The following is an 11,081-nucleotide window of genomic DNA, read 5'->3' as shown; positions in this document are numbered from 1 at the left end:
GTTGTTGTTTGACCAAATATTAGAATGGACAAGATGCATGATCTAAATGAGAGTGACCATGGTATGATTATTCATTGTTCCACCAGTTTAGACACAGCTGCTAACCTGGGATTTTAAGACATGAAGGTCTGTAGAATTTACAGAAAGCGGTGTAATAAACTAAATATTAACACAAGTTTTGTGGTTAAAAAACACCTTGTTAATGAAAACCAACAGAAGAGAATTGTCACAAATGCTCAAATAACAGCTGTTTACAGAAAGACATCTCTGAACACTCCATGTGCAGTATCAGACCTTGATGTGGATGAATGGCAGAAGGCAAAGTGTATACTCCTGTCGTTTAAAAACAAGAAGATAATGCAACAAAAGGGCATATGATGTTCAAAATAAAAATAAGAAAATGTTGTCTGGTGTGGCAAATCTTGATTTCTGCTGTGGCATGCTGATGTTGGCACACATTAGGCCTCTTAACACTAACTGAGCATCATTTGAATTCCACAGCCTGTCTAAGCATTGTTACTGACCATATGCATGCCCTCTTTTTCAAGTGGATACCTCCTGCATGACATTGTACCATGTCAAAAAACCATTGCATTGTCCCAAGCTGCTTCCATGGTCATTACAAAGACTTCAGTTTACTTCAATGGCCTGCACTTTCCCCAGATCTTAAACCAATACAGCACATTTGGGATGTGGTGAAACAGGAGTTTTGTAGCATGAGTGTTTGGCCAACAAAGTTCTAGGAACCACATTACCATTGCAAGGTATTAGAACAAAATACCTAAGGAATATTTCCTGCACTTGTGGAATCCATGCATCAATTCATTTTAACCTGTTCTAATATCAACACCAAGTACAGTACTAGGTATTTAATAAAGTGGACACTGAGTAAATGTGAAAAAAGAGTTTTAGTTGACTTGGATTCTCTTTATCCAATCATTTGAAATGGCAAAAAATGAGAAAATACTTTTGCACAGCACAGACTGGTAAAAAATGAATGAGTGAATTATATTCTGCAGTGAGCAAACAGCAAGCACTTGAAGTGATGGTCAGTAATACACTGAGAAAAATCTAGGCTACATGTCTTAAGAAATGGGTTAAAAACCGAAATATACAGGGGAAAGGTCACTAGCACACCTGGATAACATGCAAATTCTGCAGAGACAGTGATTAGGCCCAGACTTGAACCCAGTCTCCTGAAGCGTAAGGCAGCAGCAATAACCTCTTCCATATCTTACAAATGCTTCTAGTTTAAAAGAATACCAAATGTAGTCCTAAATGTTGAGAGATTTGACCTCAATAAATGTCTTTCTGAATTTCTTACAAATAATTGGCTATTTCTGTCTCTACCTATTGGGAATAAGAATCCAGCTAATTAAATCAAAATTTAAAAGCAGAAATCGAGGTTTGAATGTATATCAGCGGTCACAGAAATCCACCTTCACAGCTTCTGAGAGGCACTGCATAGTCACAGCTGAATTTGGGCTGAAGTTGTCAGCACTAGCATCGCCCATCCATGTAAAGAAGAAGAAAAAAAGGGTTCTGAGAACAGAGAAAGAAATCACCAGAATAAACATTAAAAGTATCTTTTATTTTGTCTCACAGCGTCATGGGCCTGGGTTCAAATCTTTGTCCGTGCCTAAGAGTTTGGTATTTTCCTCATGGTGCTCCAGTGTTCCTAATACCCCAAAGTCATGGCAGTTAGGTTGATATATGACTCTACATTTGACCAATGTGAGTGTGGAAATGAATGTGCCCGCCACCATTAAAGTATATACAGTAGTATAGTGATCATAGCTTGTGTCTGGGGTTGAAAGTTATCCTTTTTGTCTATTTTGTTCATGTTTTATGTTACCAGTGTGTCTTCTGCTATTCCTTGTGTTTTGTGGGTGAATCCCCACAGTCCCTTGTGGTTCATTATGAATGTGCTTGTTGTGTGGTAACTTTATCCTGTGTGTGTGTGTGGTTTTTTTTTTTTGTGATTTCTGGATACCTTTTTCTGTTTTTTGACTTTGCTTCAGGATTGTGCATTTCGACATGATTTGCCTGTAGTGTGCATATTTTGGGGGCATTGCCTCCTTTGATTTGTGCTCCTTGGTGTTATGTTTTGGCCAAGGTTCCCTCTCTGGCTCAGTTTTTTGTTTGTTTGTCAATTTCAATTATTTATTATGATTATTTCTGTAAGTATAGTACTTTTCATTTGTTCTTTATTCAATATGTTTAATTTATTATTGTTTTTAAAAACATTTGTGTACTGCTTCTTTAAATGTCTTTATGTTCCCTTTGTTTTGTGGTGCTACCTGTCAATCTCTATTGTGTGACAGCTTCCAGCCCAATAAAGGATGATGGGATATGTAGTCCCTTTGTGGTATACTGATTCTGCTTTGGAGATTAATTTTATTAGCAGTGTTGCTTCTTTAATCTTTGCTGGTTAGCTTGATCTTTTTTCTTCTGTTTATTGGTTTATTGTGTTGTATTACACTATGGGAGTTGTTTGCTGTGGATTGCCTGTGTAGTATCACTGTTTGTTCCAACTTTGCTTGAAGACAGACAGAGGATTTTCTTCTTGTAAGACAGTGTCTCCCATCTTGTATTTATAATTGATGTTCCTTTTGAGCCAAATTAAAGAATGTTACGGACTTCCCATTTCAGAAGCCGATGTGAGACTGGCAGAGATGGTGCTAACTGAGAGGATCCTCGGCTGGTGTAAAGTAAGAAAAAGAGCAGAAGAATCTAGAACAAGCGTTCTTAGATTCAGTCCTAAAGTTCCACTGTGGTTGCAGGTTTAAACTCCAACCACCTTCACAAATCAATGGGTCAGTCTTACATCTCATTGATCTAATTGTTTAATTACCTCACATTTTTACTTATTTTGCATTGAGAAAATATGCTAAGATCACTTTACATGTATGATATTCACATAGCTTTACATGTTAAAAACCTTTTACCATCTCACCCTTTTCCTCCGAGATATTAGTTTATTGTGTGCGACTCACAATGCTCAAGCCAACTGAGAAGAATAGAGGTGGCACTGAGTAGCAGACCCCGCACCTCATGGGACACCCAGATGCTGCCACTTGGTAATATTAGTGCCAGATGCCCCATTAACCCTAGCTGCTGAAAGCTCTACTAGGGTAAGACTGAGAAAAGATTTCTTCTAATAATTAGAAGGTAGCACGTCTGATGTTTTCTAACAGCAGGTAAAGAAAGCAAACCAAAAGAGCCTTGAACCAGATATCTGCACTAGAAACACACGTGCTAAGCCTTTAGAGAATCCAAATTCTCGGATGACCAGAAAGTGCACATTTTTACAGCGGCAATAAAGACATCGCACACCATGCACCTGCCGTCGTCCTTCGATACTAATGTTATGGCAAACAAAATATGAAACTAAAAAATCAATATGAAAAATGAATCAAGTGCCCAAAAAAATAAAATATTACTAGGAATTCACAGAAATACTCTCCAAAAACAGGGCTAAATGGTGGTGAAGTGGTAGTGCTGCTGCTTTGCAGGAAGGAGAACAGAGTTTGCATCCTGGGTCCTCCCTGCGTGGAGATTGTGTGTTCTTCCTGTGTCTGCGTGTCTACGAGGTTAATGTCAGTGTGAAAATGCAGTGGCTACCAGTGACTTAAATCCTCCTCAGCTGCTGTAACCTTAAGTACGGTCTTGCCTTTAACCTTAATAATTCACATATATGTATAACTAAATTCAAAAGTAAATAATAAACAATCAAACAGAATAAAAGAAATGAAACCTTAAAAAATCAATTAAATTTAAAAAAAGAAAAAACAACAGTCCAGAGTAAACCCCACTTGATACAATAACAGGAGGAAAGAGGACAGAGGCTTGAGAAGGAAAGAGAACATAAGAATAGAAGAAATGTGACTTACAAGAGGAGACCATGCAGTTTATCAAGTTTGTCCAACTGTCAAAGAGGTTCGATGGCATATTAATCAGAAAGGAAAACACCCCACCTAGTGGTCAGGTGAACAGCTTCTGGAGTTAGTCCCTGTGAGGCCAGAGATGCTGTGAATTAATTATGTTCTTAATTGTTTTTTTTACTTGAGCAATGTCATATTATTTCTAGCCTGCTTAATCCAAAACAGGGTCACGGGGCTGCTGCTCCCCAGCTAGCATTGGGCACAAGACAGGAACAAACTCTGGTCAGTGGATCAATGCATTGGAGGATGAATACACATGAAACATACCCACACACCAAACACACAATTTAGCATCGCCAGTCCACCTAATAACCTGCCTGTGTTTTGGACTGTGGGAGGAACCTGGAACACCCAGAGGAAACCCCCTCAGGCATGGAAAGAACATGCAAACTCCAAGAAGGGAGGACCATAAACATTAATATAAAGATCCATTTTCCAACCCGCTGAATCCGAACACAGGGGTCTGCTGGAGCCAATCCCAGCCAACACAGGGCACAAGGCAGGAAACAATCCCAGGCAGGGTGCCAACCCACCACAGGACACACACACAAACACCAAGCACACACTAGGGCCAATTTAGAATCGCCAATCCACCTAACCTGCATGTCTTTGGACTGTGGGAGGAAACCCACGCAGACACGGGGAGAACATGCAAACTCCACACAGGGAGGACCCAGGAAGCGAACCCGGGTCTCCTACTGCGAGGCAGCAGCACTACCACTGTGCCACCCCATTATAAACATACAGATTCAAAATAAACTAATAATCCTAATATAATCACAAATTTTAATGAAATCAAATTATGATTAAATTTATGCTATATAATCACTTATATATATCTTAAATGTAACTCCTTAAGATTCATATAATTCTCAGCAATCTTAATACCACATCAAAGAGTTAAAGTAGCAGTAATCCCACATATATGAAACTCACACAGTATGTCATAAAGTTTGAGCGGTGCATTTACAGCTTCGCCTAGGGCAGCAAAAATGGGTCGCAGCAGTTCTGGCGAGGTTAACATATTTAAAGCAAAATTAATCCCAATTTTAAATATTGCCATTATATTGATTTGTATAGTTTTCAAGTGAATACACCTCAGAATGCTCATCAATTGTTGCATAAAACTAGTCCAACATCAATGTAGATACTGAGTAGAGTTGCTCTTCTAAACCAGCGTGGTACACGAGCAGCTACCTGGTGATACGCGACGGAATAAATTGGTTACGCAGCGGTCGAACCCGAGTCTCCAAGCTCGCCTACTTTTCAGTTCCTCGGCTTCGTCTCACAGGGATACTGCTACGAGACTTCGCTACCGCCCGCGCCAATTCAAAGTCTCTTTCCGCTCACGTGACCTCCGAGGTGCGTGCTCCCGACTTTCCCCGCCTCTTTAAACCAATCCACTGACAGGACTGAGACTGGCCGGGAAACTCGCGCCATGATCGATGGATTCTAGCGAAAGAGAGCGTCGTAAGAGGTGAGTGTCACTTTTCTCAACACTTCACTAAAGGCTTTCTGTCAGCCTGTCTCTCCATCTTCTTCGGGTACTTCACAAGATTTTCGGTACTTGTGTACTAAACGGACGGCTAGTAGGCCTACCCTTTTCTATTACCATCATATTTTCAATTATGGCGTACCATCGTATTTCGTGCAGTCGAGCAGTCAGAATGAGACGGAAGAATATAGTTTTGTCGAGCTAAGGATGTTAAAAATTGTCCATCCATCCATCATTTTTTTCAAACACGATTGTATAAAGCGTATATGTAACATTTATGTAAAACATATGTAACGTTTAATTTTAGTGTTTATCAATATAATCAGCAACGTTCGGTAACCTGCCTTAAACATAACGGCACAAGCTAAACACACAGAACCTGAACCGCATGCTGCCTTTAAGCAGGCTCAGGCTTCACATTGACTTCGAGTTATTTCTTCTTTTTTGACCTGAAGTCCTATGTAAAGTGTGAGTTGTTTTTCTAGTCCTTTTGATATAAATTCTCTTAAAATCCCCAAATGCAATAGGCCTACTGATGGTGGGAGTTTAAAGAAATATCACCTTTACCCAGTGCCTAGTAATAGTTCAGTCCTTTGCCTTCTGTGTCATTTTTGACCCAAATCAGACACTCCTTATTAGGTGCTTTGGACGTCAGATTTTTTCTTCTCAGACCTAGTTTATATGGATTGACCATCATAGCCTGTAGTAGTAATGATCCTAACATTTAGAACAGATGACATTTAGGATGGAGAGTAAAAACATCTAAAGTAAATAGAGAGATGTGAAAGACACTACAAGGCTGATAGATAGAAATGACAGGCACTATATGATAGATAAATAGATATTAAAGGTACTGTATAATAGATATGAAAGGCACTATATAATATAATAGATAGATAAGGTACTATATAATAATATAATGGGAAAGAGCCCCAGCCATCCGCCACTGTATATATATATATATATATATATATATATATATATATATATATATATATATATATACACACACACACACACACACAGGGGGTCCTCGGGTTACAACGTCTCGACATACAACGTTTCGAGTTTACAATGCTCACTCGCTTAAAAAAATTGAGACATGAGAAGGAATAAAAGGTAAGGATTTTTTTTTACACTTTTTCTGTGTATAAAAATATATAATATATGTTATATATTTATGTCCTTTTCCTTTTTCTGTGGCTTAGTTGTGTTTTTATGTTCTAGATTATGATTTTGCAAATGTGTTAGAATAGGTAAGTGACTCAGGCCAGGGTGTGTTTCGACTTGCACCAAAATTCGGGTTACATCACTGTCGAAGGAACGGAACTGCGTCGTAACCGAGGACCCCCGTATATATATATATATATATATATATATATATATATATATATATATATATGCACACACACACACATACTGTACATATATATATACACATATACATACATACTGTATATACATATATGTGTGTATATATACAGACACACACACTTATTTATCTGTCTATACATGTATTTATTAATTAATGAGCTTCTGCAAGAAGCAAATTTAATCTATCTATCTATCTATCATATAGTGCCTTTCATATTCTGTCTATCTATCTATCTATCTAAATGTATTAGAAAATCCATTAAAGTCAATAGGTCAAAACTGACACAAAAGACACGACAAAGTAAAAATCTTTTAAAAGATGTACAAATAATGGGATGTTTAACTTTTTTATGTTCATTAATTTGAAGAAATGGTAGAAAAATCAAAAAGTTTCATCTTGAAAATGAAACTTACAGTGATGTTACTGATGTCAGACTCAAAACCAGGCCAAGTTTGCCCCTCATTATTAAGATTTAACAATCAGTGTGTTTACATGCACACACATAATCAGGTTAATAATGTGAATAACTGGTTAAATCAGAAACCTGTTTTTTCTTTTTCTTTTTTTTTATAATCCACGTTTACATGGGCAGTTAGTCTTCAGGGGCCTCATGTATAACGCGTGCGTAGAACTCACAAAAGCACAAAAGATGAAATGTGTTTACTCACAGAAAAATCCAGATGCATAAATCTGTGCGTTTGCCAACTTCCACGTTCTTCCGCTACATAAATCCTGGTCAGCATGAAAAGCAACGCTTGTGCACGTGCCTGCTGAACACCCCAAATCCTCCCATAATTACACCTTGTTGAATATGCAAATCAATATAAGTAGCCCTTGAGCTCAGCGTTCTGTGAAAAGGCAATGGGAAAAGCACGGGGGAAAATAGAATTTCAGCGAATACCAAGTGGAGGCAAAGAAAAACATACTATTTGTTGGTTTAAACATTGGTATGAACAACAAAAGGAAGTTGATCGAGTGACATAGCGTGTCGGAGAAACTCGAAAGCTCCAGTTCACAAAGTCGCACAGTGCCCGACATAAAAAAAAAAAAGTTGTCACATATCAAAGTCGCCGTGAAAAGGCGAGTCGTAGACCACTGTCTAAGTTTCATATGAAAGCTCATTAGGGTACAGAGAAAAAAAAAATAGACACACAGTGGGGAAAAAAACACGAAATGTAAATTTTAATCTCAAAACTTCCACTTTAATCACGTTGTTTATTTTGTCATTAAAGTAGAACATCATAAACTTCTTCTTAAAATCATTTAGTTTACTAGTTTCTCAAATCCCATCGTAACTAAAGTAGTACGTTAAATGCTTTATTTTGTATTTGATCTTCTATGTGCTCTATGTGTGTGAATCACTACTTGCTTCTTAAACCGGCTCTCTTCCTCCGACAGGACACAGAATCCATTACATTCGTAATATTACAGCTCTCTGAATAACTAAAATACTGAGATGTGTACATGATATCATTTTCATGATGATAGGAGTTAAAGCACGTTATTAAACATACGAACACGGTGGTGCAGTGATTGTGCGCAACCTTCGGTGAATTTATTGCAGCAGTACTGTCTCTTTCAAACGTACTAACCCCCAATTCCTGTCCTTACTTTTCTTTCTCCAAATACCCAATCGCCACACAATCAGCTCTGTAGTAGACGTTAAGCCATCTGTAAGCTTATAACGCTGATTCTTCAAAACTTTTAAGGGACTCTGAAATATCTTCATAGTACATGTTTAATTATTCTGTCCTTCATGCCAGTCCCAGTGAAGCACAGTGCAAGGCAGGAACAATCCATGAACAGAGCGCCAGATCCTTGCTAGTGCAGCGACACTGTGTCCTTTAATTATTAACAATATAGATTATTTAAATGAAGTTGAAGTTTTATCTGTATAATATAATAAACAATTTACTGCATTTCATCTTTAAAATGATATCGTCATCATATGTAAATATGCGCTTTATAAGTGGCTCTGGTTGTGCAATATTATAACTGTAGTGCAAGTTTACAGTGAGGTGATTGTACTAATAAGTACAAACAGTTCTACAAGGAGCACTTGATGGACTGATTGATTGCGTTTAGCGCTTTTGGGATGAAACTCTTTCTGAACCACAAGGTCCGTACAGGAAAGGTTTTGAAATTTTTGCCATGTGAGAAGCAGTTCAAATAGGAAGCAAAAAAAAAAAAAAAAATAGAGTTCAGTGTCATTATGGGTCACGATGAATCTGAAAATAAGCACAGCTCTGATCATTTTCTCGTGTTTTATGAATATGTTATGTCAAAATGACGCTTTATTTATAGGTTTTTGTTACAGCATTGCACGCAGCAAACTCTTTCTGCTTGGCCGAGTACGTGTCCTTCTTGCCTTACACCCAGTGCTGTGGGAATAATGCTGCAGGAATTTTTAATTCACTAAGATACTGGATGTATTGCTTAAGGTTACTCGCTGCTTTATAAAAGTAATCAGACTATGTAACGTGCATTATTTATAATGCGTTAAACTACTGTTGTCGAAATTATGTTGCAGAGTTTAGCACTGTACATTCAGCTCTTCAATATATATTTAGTGATATCTAAAATATTTAGACAGATTATTTCAGCAAGGAGAAGGAATAAATGTAATTTTCTGAGTCCAATAACCTGACACTTTAGAAATCCTGTTACTGTGAAAAAATTGGTTATTGAAGCAGATGAAAATGTGCTAAATTTAAGACCAAAAACAACAACAAAAAAGGTGAAAAAAATCTCAGTTCCTGAAAAAAGGCAGAGCCTCCCTGGCCTAGAGGCGCCATGAAACACTTGAGTGTTAATTGTTGGCTATGTTTAAAGATTTGCTTTGATTGCTTGGCCTGCAGTTATCCAAAATCATACTGCCTGGCAACTGTTAACCAAGCTCATGTTCTGCTTCACAGCCCTGGGATTAGATTAGTTGGGGAGGAGGCTGGTGGGGTGGGGTTGTAGGCTGGGTGATAGAAGTGGATGTAGTTTAAACAAGTTTGTGAGCCCCTGTTCTAATGCACTTGTGTCCATACTTTGGCGCCACAACGGGTTTTATTGAACGTCTTAGGCCCTAACTGTTCACCAACCCAGTGTTTTAATAACCCGATGTTTCCATGTATTAAATTGTACTTGACTTTAGGAGTTAATTAAACACTGGCGATTTTGTTGTGGACTAAACCCCGGCGGGGATGGACTGGCACCCCAGCCACTTTGTGCACAGCGCATCATTTGTGTCATCGCCAAGTATCCTTTTTCGACAGCAGAAACTTCCGTATCCTCCCAAAAAGATCAGTTTAGGCAGGGTATTAAATCTGAGACTGGCGGTAGCACTGAAAGAAAAAGGGGAAGGAGCAAGAAGGTGCTCACGACGTTGGCTTTTTGTGAGGAGATGACGACAAAGGCTTCATTTTGTAGCTTCGTAGCGATCTGATAAAATATAAAACATCACAAATTTAGGTGCAGTACATAAAACACAAGAAATCCGAGGATGAGGGAAAGTTTTTAATGAGTTCCCCAAGAGTGAGCGAAGTCCGCACAGCGCCATTCGTCGCTTTATTTACAGTAATGCTGGGTTACAAACAATCCTACCGCGAAAACTGAGAGAATGGAAGACTAAATCCCAAAGGCAAAGGCTGTGTAGCTTTAAAAGGAAAGCACAAGGTGACCAGCACGTCGCTGGGCACTGAACATCCAGAACGCGGTCCCTGTTATAGAAATAATGAAAGAAAAAGTCACCAGGGACTTTCTCTATGAAAGCAGGTTTTTAGTCGCCTGTCAGAGAACTTGAAAATGCGTGCACCGAGAGGTCTACCTTTATCCAGACAATTTGTGATCTTTAGCACGGCTGTACTGAAGTTAGAGAATCCCATTATATCACGTTTGTCAAAACTATAGCTGGCCAATGGCAACCCCGTTTTAATTGGAATGTAAGCACGAGTTGCAGTTAAAGTGTGCTGAGGCCCCCTGCTGGTGAAAAATATCTACATGCCACGTTACGACAAAGTAAGCGCTTCCTTCGTTCTTGCTTTATGTTTAAACGTGTATTATAATTTAGTTGGACATACATTATCAATAATAAAATATCGTTGTGTTTTAAGAGTAAAAAATAAATAAAAGTCAACAGCCACGGAAGCGCTCTACTAAGACCGGCAACCACAGTATTTCTTCATAGTCGTAGTCGTGGCCGAGTGGTTAAGGCGATGGACTAGAAATCCATTGGGGTCTCCCCGCGCAGGTTCGAATCCTGCCGACTACGGGAAAAATA

At 38.5% G+C, this 11,081-nt stretch overlaps 1 long non-coding RNA gene and 1 other non-coding gene across 2 annotated transcripts in view; both read left to right on the top strand.

The window, feature by feature from the left end:
* The first annotated feature begins 5,351 nt into the window (after positions 1–5,351).
* Positions 5,352–11,081, top strand: part of LOC120517370 — a 20,835-nt gene continuing 15,105 nt past the window's right edge. The window contains exon 1 of the long non-coding RNA XR_005631024.1: positions 5,352–5,421. This is a non-coding gene — a long non-coding RNA (uncharacterized LOC120517370). The remainder of the gene's footprint in view (positions 5,422–11,081) is intronic.
* trnas-aga lies at positions 10,991–11,072 on the top strand. Its single transcript has one exon. It is a non-coding gene; the product is annotated as a tRNA-Ser (tRNA).

Source organism: Polypterus senegalus, chromosome 17, assembly GCF_016835505.1.
Source record: "Polypterus senegalus isolate Bchr_013 chromosome 17, ASM1683550v1, whole genome shotgun sequence".
Taxonomy (NCBI): Eukaryota; Metazoa; Chordata; class Cladistia; order Polypteriformes; family Polypteridae; genus Polypterus; species Polypterus senegalus.
This window is presented reverse-complemented; position numbering and strand designations above follow the sequence as displayed.